The sequence below is a fragment of the Tamandua tetradactyla genome, chromosome 6 (genome assembly GCF_023851605.1).
Source record: "Tamandua tetradactyla isolate mTamTet1 chromosome 6, mTamTet1.pri, whole genome shotgun sequence".
NCBI classification, from domain to species: Eukaryota; Metazoa; Chordata; class Mammalia; order Pilosa; family Myrmecophagidae; genus Tamandua; species Tamandua tetradactyla.
This window is the reverse complement of record NC_135332.1, coordinates 14,816,143-14,831,259: the sequence shown is the minus strand read 5'-3', so window position 1 is coordinate 14,831,259 and position 15,117 is coordinate 14,816,143. Positions and strand designations below refer to the sequence as shown.

The 15,117-nt window shown below is 49.2% G+C and overlaps 1 long non-coding RNA gene across 2 annotated transcripts; it reads left to right on the top strand.

Moving 5' to 3' along the window:
* The first annotated feature begins 661 nt into the window (after positions 1-661).
* On the top strand, positions 662-10,945 carry LOC143685818 (uncharacterized). 2 transcript variants are annotated; one of them, XR_013176758.1, is made up of 3 exons: positions 662-1,456; positions 7,561-7,689; positions 8,363-10,945. It is a non-coding gene; the product is annotated as an uncharacterized LOC143685818 (long non-coding RNA). The 2 variants fall into 2 exon arrangements; XR_013176757.1 differs by lacking the exon at positions 662-1,456 and adding an exon at positions 1,738-2,673.
* The last annotated feature ends 4,172 nt before the right edge of the window (positions 10,946-15,117 follow it).

The following is a 15,117-nucleotide window of genomic DNA, read 5'->3' as shown; positions in this document are numbered from 1 at the left end:
AAAAGGGAGTGGGCACTTCTAGGGGAGCTGGTGGAACTCTGCTTGTCCAAGGTTTTAAGCTGAGGCAGCCTGTGTAGTAGAGAACTTTCCTCTTGATAGTCCTTTCGCTCTAATTCTGTATGGCATTTCAAAACAGTTGTCCTGTTCTCCCAGCCCCTTCCTGACCAGGTCTGAAAACAGCAGCTTGTTCCCTGCCCTCTGGCAATGAGAGGTGACCCAGAAAAGGCCGCCTCAGAGGGTGCCCAGCCTGTCGGCCCCCTGCTCTTACATGCCTTTCCAGCACCCACTCCTCTAATACCTGCCGGTGGCAGCCCTGGAGATGCAGCAGGACTGTCTCAGCCGCTGTCCCCCACCAGGGCACAGTGTACCCTGCCAGCTGTTTACAGAGCGCCCCCCCGCGGCAGGCGGGGAGCTCAGGTATAGGCGATAGTTGCAGGCTCACAGAGTGTCTGGCTTTTCCAGCCATTCTAGTTCTTTCTAACACTTTACTGTTTCAGACAGCCTGACTGCCGAGTTGATTAGCCTTGGAGGCGTTTATTATCTCACTTGAGCTGTTTTCCCTTTCGTATAGTAATAAGAACTAATATTTACTATGTGCTGGGAACTGTTATATGTTATTTATTAACTTATTTAATCTTTTCAACAGCTATATAGGGAAGATACGGTGTTCATCCCTGTTTATAGATAAAGCTGATGTAGTTTATTGAAGGTCAGTGGTTAGTGATTGAGGCTGACTCCAGTTGACTGTTACCCCTAGCTGCTGTGCCTCTGCTTCTGTTGGGACAGGAAAAATGCATTTGTTCTCCAGTGCTGCCTGATAAATCACCACGAAATGTGGTGGCTTAAAGCAATGAGCGTTTATTACGAAACAGTTTCTGTGAGCAGTGTGGTAGATTGAATCACCAGCTCAACAAAAACATGCTCTTTTATTTTTTTTAAATTTATTTTGTATTATCAAACCAAAACAACATACAAACACGAACATCCTTAACATGCAACCATTCTGTGCATGGTGTACAATCAGTGGCTCACAATATCATCACGTAGTTGTGTATTCATCACCATGATCATTTTTTAGAGCATTTGCATCACTCCAGAAAAAATAAAATAAAAAGAACGAAGAAAAAGCTCATCCACCCCATACCCCTTACCCATCCCTCTCATTGACCACTCGTACAGAAACATGTTCTCAGCCTTCATCTGTGCTCCTGTGGGTGTGAACCCATCGGAAACAGGACCCTCTGCGGATGGTTACAGCGAAGGCGTGGAGTCCCTGTGGGTAGGCTCTTCTCAGATCCTCTTCTGGTGCGGCCGAATCAAGCAAGGTGGGCTTTAACCCACGTGACTGGAGGCCTTCTAGGGAGGAGCCGGAAACCAGAGACAGTCAGAAAAATAGTCAGAAAGCTGGAAGCCAGAAGCCTGTGGACACCAGAAGAGCAGACACAGAGCGTGAGAGGTGGGTGCACAGCGGGAGGCACAGCAACCCGCCAGGGAGCCCCAGGGACTGTGACTCGCCAGCTCCAGACGCGGCAGCCTTCTGTGAGAAAGCACCGCCTTGCTGGCCTCTTGATGATAAATTCCCGCTATCAGGCCAACTAGTGACCAGCGTGTGGTATTTGTCATAGTCGCCCTGGCAAACTAAGACGGACAAGAATCAGGGTGTGGCTTAAAGGGGAGGTCCTGGGGCATCTCGGGAGGTTGTGTCAATATACCGGGTGGGGCCGCAGCCCCCTGCAGGCTTCCACGGTGGCTCCCGCACATGAAGCCTCTGTCCCTCACCATGTGGGCCTCTCCACAGGCTGTTTGTCCACAGGATGTAGTGGTGGGTTTCCCCTGGAGCAAGTTACCCAAGAGAGGGCAAGACAGAAGCCAATATGCAATGACCCAACTGTGGTCTTTGCATATTGGCAAAACGCCACTGTTTCCTCAATATACTGGTGGTGACAAAGGTCAGTCCTATTCATTGCAGGGGAGTGACCACCAGGACAGAGGTCATTGGGGCTGTCCTGGAGGCTGACTACCACAGGTGGAAACATCTAGAAACCACAGGATAGTGGGAGGGCTCAAAGGATGGACCAACATGCACATGCCATGTAATACATAAAGCTCAGTACACATGTGAGCTGGTGTCCCCACTTGGCAGCTGTCCTGACAGAAGAGAGGAAGAGTGACGGAAGGTCAGGTCACCTTTGCCATTTTATGGTGGCCACACAGATAAGCGTTCCTTCAGGTCACCTTGAATTTCATTGGTGTCCAGGCCATTTTCCCAAGTCCAGACTGTACGCTATCATTGAAACTTTCTTGTAGTTTTCATGAAATTTGGATCCCGTCCTCACACTTTGTCTCCCTCGATTTCTTCTTTTCCTGCACACTTCACTTCTGTGAGGCTGATTCTGCTCCCAGACTTTTTCACCTGACTGCCCCAAACGTCTCCGTGGTCCATTCTCCCGCCATTTTTCTCAGCTCAGCATTTCTCTAAAACTTCTGTTTCTTGGTAGAATCCTGTCCCTCCTCCCCTCCAAGAAATCCTGCACAGCCCCTCATTCCTGGAGCTCATGGACTTTTTGCCAAACGAGGCTCCTGGCGAGGGGCAGGGATGTGTACCAGAAAAATTCTGGGCTGGAAATTGGTTTCCAGGTCCAGCTCTGCCTCCAGCTGCTTGGGAGATCTCAGGTAAGTTCCTCCACCTACCTTCATTTCCTGACTGGTTCCATTTAACAGAGAGTTCATGGGCTGCCACATGCCAGGCACAGGTGCAAAAAGACCAAGTCATTGTGCTCAAGCACAATATCTAATCAGCGAGGCAGAAGGGCCAAGCAGTCACTGCCACACAGGTGGTAATGCAGGTCAATAAAAACCACAAAGGCTGTGGGAACAAAGACAAGGGACCAGAGCCTCCATGGGAAGCCAGGGATGGGATGGGAGAACCCAGGAGAACCTCAGAAAGGTGGGGGGATTTGAGCTGGGCCTGGAATCATGGTTAAGAATTCAAAGGCTGGAGGAAGAGGACATCTAAACAGAGGGGCTGGCATGAATGATGACAAGGAGGCTACAAGGTCTCGACGGGTTCAGAAAGCAACAAGCAAGCCACTGCAGCTTGAGAAAGGCACCAGGGAGGGAGAGGAAAGGATTGGGGGTTAGTGATGAGGTTGGCTAGATGGTCTCCAATGTAGATGTTACAAATGGTTCTCCAACCTAGTCCAGACTACAGACATGTTTGGTTTCATTCACTCATTGTTTTAATTTCAACTTGATTGCTAGAAGTTAATAATCAGAAGAGTTTACCTACCCAATGAATATCCAGTTTCTCTTGGAAAACTGGAAGATATGGCAGCCCTGGGCCCACATTCCTACACAGCAACCATTGGCCCTTCAGTTTACCACTCTCCCCACTGCTCCCTACAGCCTCGCATCCTCAGCCCTCTCCCTTCATTTATGCTGCTTGCCCAGACCTTGTTATCACTGGGTTTTGCAGCCCACATGCCAAGACTTGTTCCAACTGCAGATGTCTGTGCTTCCGTGAAGAATTGTACTTTAGTTGCGCCAATTCCAGCTTATTGGGGAGTTAATCTCCGAATCTGCACAAGATTTTGGGGTGAGGGTTTTTGGCCACATGCCACCAAAAGGTTGAATTACGGGAATTGGAGGTAGGTAACACCAACTCAAGGACCAAGAGATTGTGGCCCCTGACAGATCATGCCTACGTTTGTTTATTTTTGTTTTATATGAAGTTTTCTTTAAGAAACTATAGGAGACAGACTGTCCTGGACTGCATGCTCGTCCTCTCACTTCTTGCCTGGATGCTCCCTTCCTCACTGGGTCCCACTCTGGCTGTGGCCGGCAAGGCTCATTCATCATCTAAGGAGTCCTGATCACACACTGCCTGTGCTCTCTTCCCCTAAGGAGCATCTCCGCTCGTCAACCCTCCATTCGGTTCAGGGGCAGTAAAACCCAGTGACTGCCATGATGGCAGCTGGTCCTGAACCCCCACTAGCTCCCCAGCCACCCTTATTTTGTTGTGCCACAAATTATCCCCAAAATGTAGTGGCCTCAAACTGCACCTATCCTTTATTATCTCTCATGGTTTCTGGAGCTCAGGAATTCAGGTACAGCATGGCCAGGCAGTTCTGGTTTAGGGTTTCTTTTGCTGGGTGGAGTGGATGAAGTGGGAAGGACATGGGGTTGAGGTCGCTGGGGGCTGGCTGGGCATGCCTCTCTTCGTGGAGTCCTGGGGCCTCTCGATGTGGCCCCCCCTCGTGGTCTGGTTCGGGCTTCCTCACTGCATGGCCCCCTCTGGTAACTCAGACTCCTTCTTGGAGGGCGAGGCAGAAGCACAAGCATTTTTGGGTTGTCCCTCCCATAGTCACAGTCCCAACAGCTCCCCCCATCCCTCGCCTCCCCCTGCCCCTGGTTCCCAGCACCTCTGCAGTAGCGCATCTCCATTCACAGATGGAGAAACTGAGCCTCGGCAAGCTTAAGTAACAGCCTGATTATTATAATTCAGGACGGAGCCACATGCTACCATCTGTATTTCATTTCATTTCCCCTCTTCTCTGTTCCTCTACCCTGGGAAAAATGGGCCCGACTGAGCCCAAAACTGCTATCCAGGGTGGTTTGGGGATAATAGAGGCGGTGAGCAAAGGAGCTGAGAGGGTAGGTGTGCTGCGAGAAGCAGTGTGGTATAGTGGCTAATAGTATGCGCTCTACAATGTATTCCCTCCTGGAAACGTGGAAAGAGTACGGGATCTGGACGTCTGTTGCCCTAGTTTAAATCTTAGGCCCCATCACAGATGAACTGGATGGCCTATGGCATATTGTTTTGTGTCTCAGACCTCAGCATTCCTCTTCCACGATGCTTGGGAGATTTTAGTGTGATAATAGGGATCAGTTCTCACCAGCAGGGTGAGGTGCGTGGCAAGGAAGGAAGTGGAGAGGAATGGGTGTCACCGGGGCTGAACCCACATGCTCCCCCACTTCCAGGGAGAGGCTCCTGAAAGGGCTGAGCCAAAATGTGGCAATGCAAGAGTGACCCACCACCCCAGGGCCTGCAGAGAGATTATGTCTTCCCCAGAGGACCAGGGATTGGGTTGGAGAAGAAAGAATTGAGGTTGGCTGTTCTTGGGGGGCACTGAGAAGGCTGGCGTTTGATCGGAGCTTTACTGAAGCCCTATAGGCACATGCTGACCTCTGTATCCACAGCAGCTTCCAGCTGTTCATCACTCGTGGGTGCCTCGTGGTTCTCTGAACTGCTATTTTAGTTATTTTTGAATTTCCAAGCTTGGTCTTTACATTCCATCTCAAATCATAGCTCCTTGGGCGTAGGAATGAGAGCTGTCCCCTTGGAAAGAAGGAGAACCAAGTATTGACTTGGAGGCCCTTTGGACAGGTTCTCAGTTGACTTGGCTTCCAGCCCTGCCTCTGCCCTTCCTACTTGTGTGGCCTCGATGCAGTCTCCTGCTCCGTAACAAAAGGAATGGTGCCTGCCCTGCTGTGCAATGAGGCTAGATATGCTAAGAGTGCTTGGTAAGCCATTTATTGCTCTTCAAATAGAAGGTATTGAATGTCTCTTTGAGTTTCTCAGAGTGCCACAAACATCTTACCTGCTTTACAAATAGCTATTGATTTAATTGAAAATTTAATTCCTACCCATCCCAGAAGGAGCAGAACCACCTGGCAACTCTGCCCCGTAACCAGGGCTGGTCGCCAGGGAGACCACTGGGGCCTCCATTCGAGTCATTGGCAAGGGGCCGTGGACTTTGGAGCTTGGGTCCTTGTTGCTCCCAGGAGCCAGCAAATAAGGGTGGGGGAGGGTGGGTCTTTCAGTGTGATCCTTATAATTGACAGCTGTATAACCAAACCTACCCAAAACTTAGGGGCTTAAAACAACAATGAATTTTTCTCTCTTATGGTTTTATGAGCTGGAAGGGCTCCCAGCCAATTCTTTTTTGGGGCCCCTTCATGCAAGTGCAGTTAGATCCTGGCTGGGACCAAAAGCTCCAAGATGGCAGCTCAGGTCCCCAAGAAGACAGGGAGGTATCCAGGAGACAGGCCCTCAACTGAACTCAAGGTAGCTCGGAGGGCACCTGCCTGCTTTCTTCTTCTCCAAGTAATGAAGACATGCAGATGGTTCCAAAGCCCTGGCTGCCCTCCTGCAGTGGTCTGCAGAGGTTCCCCAAGCTCTTCATCAGCTCCCTTCCTTTTCTCTTTGTAGATTCACTGGCACATGTCTGTGTGCCCTTGGGCAAATTACCACTTCCCTGGGCTTCAGTTCCCTCTCCTGTAAAGTAGGGATAATGAGACCTACCTGCCAGGGTTGCTAGGAGGATTAATAAGATCTGACGTAGCAGTGCCCAGCACAGGTCTGACACATGGGCACGACCCTGTGACGAGCCTAACAGTCAGAGCCCAGGTGTGGCCCTGCCCATATGCCAGGTATCCTGTTAAATACTTTACAAGGATTATCTGATCTGAACCTCAGTGCTCCCAGTGCCAAGTACTATTTTTATCTCCATTTTCTAAAACAAGGAAATTAATGCTGAGAGAGATTAACTAACTTGCCCAAGGTCATTCGGTGAGTAAGTGGCAGCAGATCTGAGACTTGAATCCTGTTCTGAGTTCTTCTTCCGTCTATAGCCTGATCCCAAACCCTGAGTTCCGTGAATAAGAATAAAAGTCTCCCTGCTCCTGGGCCCTGATTCAGGGATGCCATGGCCCATCCTGGGAAGCCAGGAGTTCTTTAGACTCTCATTTGCATTGGGGGTGTGGAGGAAAGACTGTGCTTTGTTCTTCACCATAAACTTTGGCACCTGACAGTGCCGTGAAATGCGCTCCCTGTTAAAGTTAAAGTGGGCAAACGGGAAATGGCTTACTAAGGGGGCTCCGTTCACTCCACTCTGCAAACATCCGCTCCCTCCCACCATTTACATGTGCTCCACTCCCTCCACTCCGCTGTCCTCTGCAGCAGGGGACAGCCAGGCTCTTGGGGAACCTATAATAGCTACTGCAGGTTCCCAGGGGTTCAGGGAGGTGGCCGATCTTAAAGGGTGTTGAGCCCTACCCGTCCAGGAGAGTCTGATGCATTGGAGCCAGGGGTCAGCAAACTATGGCCTGCCCCCTGTTTTTATAAATAAAACTTTATTGGCACACAGCCACGCCCTTTCACTGATGAATGGCCTGTCTCCTGAGCCTCCTTTTGCACTATCACGGTGACAATGGAAACCACACTGTCCGCAAAGCCCAAAATATTTGCTACCTGGGCTTTTGCAGAAAAAGATGGCCCACCCCGGAATTAGAGACGTCAGTGGGCTCTCTGTAAGAAACGACTTCTATCTGGGCTTCTGTTTTGGCTGAGAGAAGAGGGACAAGATTTGTGTCTGGAATAAGAGATGGTTAATTGGAGGGGTGTGTTGGTGGCTGTCTCTGGAGCTGGACGGAGGGGCTGGCCTCGTTTGGGACAGAGCGGGGCTGGGGTCTGAAGCGTGGACTCAGCTGGTCCTTCAACTCTGCCCTGCAGCCCCTGGGGCAGCTGCGAGCAGACAAAGGGGCTGTCCTTCCCTCCAGGTCTGGGACCGCCTGCCAAGGAGTAACTGGCTTCTAGCACACGGGGGAATTCCCCTTGCCATGTCCAGAGCCCAGATCCATGGGAATGGGTCCCTGTGAATTCCTGTCCAGGGGCCGAGGCTCCGCAAGGTGAGTGCAGCTGCTGACGTGGCAGGTGTCTGGGGCCGGCCCGGGGAGCTTGAGCGTCAGGGCCCCTCGGACTTCCTGCCATCCCTGCCCACCCTCCTTGCTCCAGGGAGAGGCCCTGGGTCTGCTCCCCTGTCGTTGGGTAGAGGGACAGATGGTGACATCTCTATTAGAAACAGCCATTTTAGAGAATCCTGGGTTCTCCATGGGTTGCGACCCCAGCCCCTTTCCCAGGTCTGGGATCACAGTCTCCACGCTATGTACAGAGCAGCTTCAAAGCAGCAAACAGACGGGTACCAATGCACATGGAAGCCTTTCCCTTGGGCCCAAGAAGGTGTGCCCACCCCGGCTGTGCCCGCAGTGCCTGCTCTCCGCCTGTATGCCCAGAAGCCCCAGCTACAGGCCGTCTCCTTGGGAGGGTAGGCCCCGCGCCCAGCCCCTCCGGCTGGTGGGCTGCTGCTATGGAGATGGAGATTTTTAAAAAGTGTTCCGTGCTGACCCCACTCTGCTCTGCAACATCCCTCTCTCTGGCACGGTGGCTCCTGCTGCAGGCTGGCCTGGCGGGAAGCTGCGGGCAAAACATACCCCATACCTGGAGGGCCAGGGGAGCAGGGCGGAGCCAGGCGGCCAGCACAGAGCCTCGCCCCCACTTTCCACCATCTCCCCTCAAATCCAGGTCCCCATCTGAAGCGATCAGGTTGGCACCCTCAGATGTCAAACCTCCACGGACCCAGCCTAACGTGCTATGGAACACACGTGACAGATGCTGCACCAAGAAACCCACAACGCGGGCTTGGAAGAGCAGCCCGCAGGCAAACAGGGTTTGAAACTTTTTGAAAACCGCAAAAGGTATAATGACATTAACGTGTTCAGTTACCGAGAGCATTTGCAATTATTTTTTAATCGCCAAAGGAGGTCATGCTTGTTTTTAAATTTTTAAAAATAAGATGAGGATGGCTTGAAAAAGAAAGTAAAATTCCCCCTCTCCACTTGCTCCCCCATTCCGTTCCCCAGAGAAGCCGCTCTGAACAGTTTGGGGCTGTATCTTTGCAGACATCTGCTGTGGTTGATCGTTTGAGTCTTGCAATGTGCTCTGGGATGGGTAGGTCAGCTCTCAGCGTCGCCGGTTTACAGATGAGCAAAACAACGCCTAGGGAGCCTAACTGTAGCAGCTCTAGTCTAGCAGCAAGCTGGTGGCAGAGTGAAAAGGTGCCATTGTGTCATTCAATGCCTTGTCCAGAGCTCTGTCCCCGGGGCTGACTGTCCTGAGCAGTGGCCTGGAAAGTTTTTTCTCCAGGCAGGTAATCTGGCTGCACAAGCAGCAAACTCAGAGGCCCCATTTCAGATGGTAAACCAGGCTGAGTGACCGCTGAGTGAGCGGCCTTGGGAGGGACCTGGCTCTCCCCACACCCCAGGAGGCGGAGGGGGCCACAGCAGGGAAGCCTCCCTGGGTGCAGAGAGCAGGTTGGGGTGGGGGGAGGGGTTGCTGACTGTGTGGCAGAGCCGGGAGGCCAGGAAGGGGCTGAAGGGCAGCTGGGTCTCCAGCCCCAGGAAGAGAAGGTGCTCCTGGTTCCTGGTGCTGGTGGAGCTGGCGGAACCCACCGCCGCCTCAGCTTGGCTCCAAGCCTCACTGGTTCTTCTAGAAACCAGAGGCGTGGCGGGCGAAGTGGTCAGACCTGACGCTTACTGGACCAGACAAGAATCCCCACCCCACCTTTAGAAAAAGTGTATATGCAGTTTCTGGGAAGTTACTAGACCTGATGAAAAATATGTTTCAAAAGAAAATTTAATACCTTGCAGGACAAGTCAGAAATGGAATTGCCTTTTTACTGTCAAAAAGTCAGTGTTACTTGGTCTTGCAGACTAGTGGGGAGCACTTATCCCACTGTGAATCTTTTTATAAACATTTACCAACTCTGTAGCGAGTGAAAGAAAGCAAATTTACATTCATCGTATTCCTCAGGCAAAATACATTTTGTTCTGCCAAGAAGCAGGTCAATGGCTGCTTATGAGGTTTTTTTATGGAACCAGCATTTCCCCCTCCCTAAGCACTTATCCTAAAATCTGGTCTGCATGTCAAAGTTCCTCCAAGAACAAAGAGAGAAAGTTGGGCCTCGTAAGGACGTGACAATTCAATTCCGACTCCAGTTACCTCCCAATTCAGACTCGAACTGCCCAGAGCTTACCAGATTGTCCTTCAGACACCAGCTGCAAGCTTGGGGGTGCCCAGGGCTGCCCTCACTTCTGACACGCCAGTTAGAATTTAGGGATTCCTACCACCCCCTCAGTTTCAACAACTCACTAGAATGACTCACAGAACTCAGGAAAGCATTACTCTGAGGATTATAGTCTTATTATAGCAAGAAGAATTCAATCAGAAGAACTGCCCAGGGCGAGGTCTGAGAGATCTCCGGCCTCCGTGTCCTCTCCGAGTGTCCTCTCGGTGTCAGGAAGCATTGTCCTCCAGGCATCTCGACACGGACTGGCAACCATGCAAGCTCACCGACTTCTGGGCTCAGCACTTTTACTGGGGCTTCAACGCTAAGCTTGAGTGATGGAATCAATGCCAATGTAGTTGAACTCGCTCTCCTCCACCCCTCCCCAAAAGTAGGGCTGATGTGACTATGTCTGACTCAAAGCCCCCAGCCCCCTCATCACCTTGTTGTTCCTTGTGATATGACCCACAAGACCATCACCTCCTTAGCATAAACCATCAGGGGTGGTCCAGGGCTCGCCCCATGAATAGTAAAAGACATTCCTACCACGGGAAATTCCACAGATTTAGAGGTTATCCCTCAGGAACCAGGACAAGGAGCAGTCATGTTCTTTAAGACACTACAATGAGTCTGCACCTCATAAGAACAGGGAGGGGTTGCAGGTACAGACAAGAGGATTCTAAAATGGAAGGGCAAAGCCAAAACAATTTTGAAAAAGAAGAATAAAATGGGAGAACTGGTTCCTATATTCTGGAGCAGCTAGAAGGAAAAATCTGAGAGGATCGTATGGTAGCCCATGACAAACTCTGGGATCTGTCTTGAAACCACTTGTTGAAGAGTGCTTTGAAATCTATTGCTTTTTATGTCTTTACTTTGTATATATATTATACTATACAATAAAAACTAGGAAGGAAAGGCTGGATGAAGAAGTAAGATGGGTTCTTGTTCATCTGTATTTTATATTTTCAGAGGATGACATCACACCTTCCTCTCCCCATCCCTAACCCCTGACAACCGCTGATGTATCTCCCTATAGTTTTGTCTTTTTGAGAATGTCATATAAATGAAATCATACCATATATAACCTTTTGACTGTTTTTCTTTTTTAAATTTTTATTCAGTGTAATGCCTTTGAGATGAATTCCAATTGTTGCATGTCTCAACATTTGATTCTTTCATTATGCTATCTTTAAAAAAAATTTTTTATTGAGAAGTCTTCACACACACACACACTTTACATGGAAGGGCAAAGCCATTGGAATAGCCAAAACAATTTTGGCTATTCCAAAACAATTTTGGCTATTCCATCCACAGTTTACAGGCAATGGCACATGATATCACATGGTTGTGTATTTATCACCATGATTGTTTTAAAACATTTGCACCACTCTGGAAAAAGAAATAACAAGAAAAAAGGAAAAAAACTCATACATCCCATGCCCCTTATCCTTCTTTATCATTGACCACTAGTATTGCAATCTACCCAATAGTTTTTTTTTTACCCCTACCCTGCCCCCTATTATTTATCTATTTATTTGTCCTTATTTTTTTACTCATCTGCCCATAACTTGGATAAAAGGAGCATCAGACACAAGGTTTTCACAATCTTGCAATCACGTTGTAAAAGCTATATAGCTATACTTCTTCAAAAATCAAGGCTACTGGAATACAGTTCAACAGCTTCAGGTACTTTCCTCCACCCACTCCAAAGCGTCATAAACTGAAAAGGAATATCTATATAATGCCTAGGAATAACCTCCAGCATAATGTCTAGACTCTGAAATCTCTTAGCTACTAAAACTTTATTTAGTCTAATTCCTCTCTTCCCCCTTTTGGTCAAGAAGCCTTTCTCATTCCCATGATGCTGAGTGCTGGCTCATCCCAGAAGTCCTGACCCACGTTGCCAGGGAGATTTACATCCCTGGGAGTCATGTTCTGTGTAGCGGGGAGGGCGGTGAGTTCAAGTTGGCTTAGAGAGAGAGGCCACACCTGAGCAACAAAAGAGAGTCTCTGGGGGTGACTCTTAGGCATAATTATGACTAGGCTTAGCTTCTCTTTTGCAGGAATAAATTACAAAGGGTTGAACCCCTGTATGGAAGGCTCAGCCTATTGCTTTGGTTGTCACCACTGCTTGTGAGAATATCAGGATTTCCCCAGATAGGGAAGTTTAATATTTCCTCTTTTCTCTCTAGTGCCCCAAGGGGGCTTTGCAAATATTTTTTTTATTCTCTGCCCAAATTACTCAGGACTATATCGGGACATCACACTAACCTGTACAAACCAACAAGATCTCACATCCTATTCAAGATTCCATGTAATCATGGTGTTCAAGTAAACTGACCATACAAGTTATTATGATAACTTTATGATAACCATGTAAAGGTTGAGTTTTCAAACCTACTCAGTGGGGAATTAGGGAGGAAAATCTCTCAATAATTTATTAGCCCTCTTTTTCCTCTGTCTCTTATTTTTGAATGACTGTAACTTCCAGGGAAAACAAATGCTTGGATATTTATGTCACGGTGAGAAGGGGCAGAGCTAGGCTCCTGTTGGGGGTGGGGGGAAACCCCCTTTGTCATCCTTTCTCTGCTGACCAGGGCTGTCCTGCATCTTTTTGTACAATCTCCCTAGCACATTCCTTCTAGGTTGCTGAGGCTCAGTGTAGAAGTGGGAAGGAGAAGACAGAGTGGGAATAAGAGAAGGGACGGAGAAGAGAACTTCAGATGTGGGCTGCAGGGAACTGGTCTGGTTGTCCTTCCATCCCACCTGTTGCTTAGCACTTAACTTAATGGGGTACTGCATAGTACCCCATTTTATCCTTGCACTATCCTGACTGCTATTGTTTCTGTTCTACCGACAAAGCAATTGAGGCTGTGCCCGATAAGCATCTTCTCTAAATCTCCCCCAGCGAGGAGGCAGCTGCTCCAGAATGTGAAGCCATCCTCTGACATTACTGCCGGGCCGGTGCCTGCAGCACGTTCTCGGCAAATACGGAAATGGCAGGGACCTGAGCTCCCGAGGATGCCAGTTCTACCTCAGCCACTCGCTGTGTGACATCAGAGAAGTCACTTCACCTCTTGGGGGCTTCAATTTCTCAACTGAACAAAAGCACACTGACCTGAGGACTGAATGGGTCAATGCTGCAAGGACCCTCCCTCCGCCCCCCAAACTTCGTTCCACCCTATACCTTGGCGGCCCCGCGAATTTCACTGGAAATTTCATTCCATTACAGAGTTGGGGCTCACATACGTTGCATAGTATTTACTTATTTATTCAATAAGTAATCTGTTCACACAGGTCAAAATTTTCAAGTTACCAACAGGCATTTAATGAAAATGCTTGCTCCCAGCAATTGGTGAACCGGTTTCTTGGGCATCCCTCCAGAAATATTTTTAGCACACACAATCCCACAAACGTGCATTGGTTTTTTTTTTGTTTTGTTTTTTTAACCTCTTTTTTTTTTACCAAAATGGTAGCATGCCAATAAGGACTGAAGTCAGCCAACCCCGCAGCCTGTTCTCCTTGTTTTGTTTCGTTTTCCACTTAACGTGTCTAGGTTAGGGTTCTCTAGTCACATATCAGTGGTTGTAATTTTTTATCCCAGGTACACTGTATTCCGTCACCTGGGTGACCCATACAACGTAGAACCGTCGCCACCACCACCACCTCCACCACCACCCATGCAGGGCACTGAAGTCAGCTCTTTTGTCATTGTTATAAACAATGCCACTTAGGTCATGTCACAAAAGTACATGCAGAGCTGGATGATACGTCCCTAGAAGTGGAATTGCTGGGTCAGAGAATTTGTGCATTTGGTAGATACTGCCAGATGGCCCTCCTTGGAGGTTGTATTGTTTTACACTCCTGCTAGCAAAGCGGGAAAGTGCCAGTTTCCCATCCTGGCCAATGGAGTATGCTGTCCAACCTCTGATCGGATAGGGGTGGGGCTGGGGAAATGGGGTCTGGTGCAATTTTCATTTGTGCTTCTCTAATCCTAAGTGAGGCTGAGAGTCTTTTTAGCACCCAGCCCTAAGGCGTCTGCTCCTCTCCGTAGACAGCTGGGGCCTTGCCTGCTGCTCCTTCTGCAAGATCTGGGGCTGGCTTAGTGTTTCCATCTCCTGGCTTCTCACTGACTCACTCCCCAAAAAGAAAGGGCAGCAGGCTTCGATTATTTCTGTGGTTATTTCTGCCCGGGGAGCCATCTGAGCTGCAGGCACAGGAAGCCCTTGGCCCGTAGCACACCTCAGCACCAGCCTCCCGTATATGCTGGATTGGTCCTCTCTGGGAGACCTGTGGACTTGCAAGTTGGGTGCAAGTCAGATACGTTTGCAAACTAAGCCTGGAAAGGACTGAGCTAGCTTCAGAAAGCAAACATTTGGAATGAAGAAAAGAGCAAATTCATAAACTATATGTGACAGAAGGACAGGTATGAGTACACAGGAGAAGGGATTTTTCTTTCTTTTTTTTTGTTTAGTTCATTTATTTATTAGTTTTCTTTTTTTTTTTTTTTTTTTGTAGGAGAAGGGATTTAGGTTGTTGGAAAGAACCTTGAGCAGGGAGGCTGCTGGACCACAGCACAGGGGCTGGGGAAGTTGGGAAAGAATCCTCATGGGAAATCTCTAAATGTGAATTGCACCCGGCAGCACCCACCCCTGGCTTGTCAGCTCATCACCCCTTTGGGTTTAATGCTTGAGGAAGTGGAGTGTTGGAAGTAGAGACAACTCCCTGGGCTGCACATGGAGGATTCAGGCAGCTCCTGTCACCAGTAGAGAGGTCTGGGGAGGCCCCTTGGCCCACGCTGGTCCGTTCCGAGTGAGGCCTGGGGCTTTGTGAGCAGCCCAGTTCGGGCTGTTGTCATTTAACCTCAGAGCGCTCGAGCATCTGGCCAAGGCGTGCCACGGAGGAGAGAAGCCAGCAGGAGCCAGTGGCTGGATTCCTGGCCCTGGGAAGGCTGCGGTTGTTATTTCCTGACTCAAACAAAAACCAAATTTGCCCTGGAAATAGCTAAGACAAAGTCATCCTGCAGCCCCTCCACGGATGCCAGACCCCCACCTCACTGCCCGTGTAATTTTGTAACTTTCCGGGCATCTGACCCCATAAATGAGCTGGTCTTGTAAAACCCTTTGTTTTAAGATAATGTGTTTGTTTTCCCAATAGTTGCAACCCTGTCCTGTGCAATAATCTAAAATATCCAACAATCGTATCAGAGCAAGTT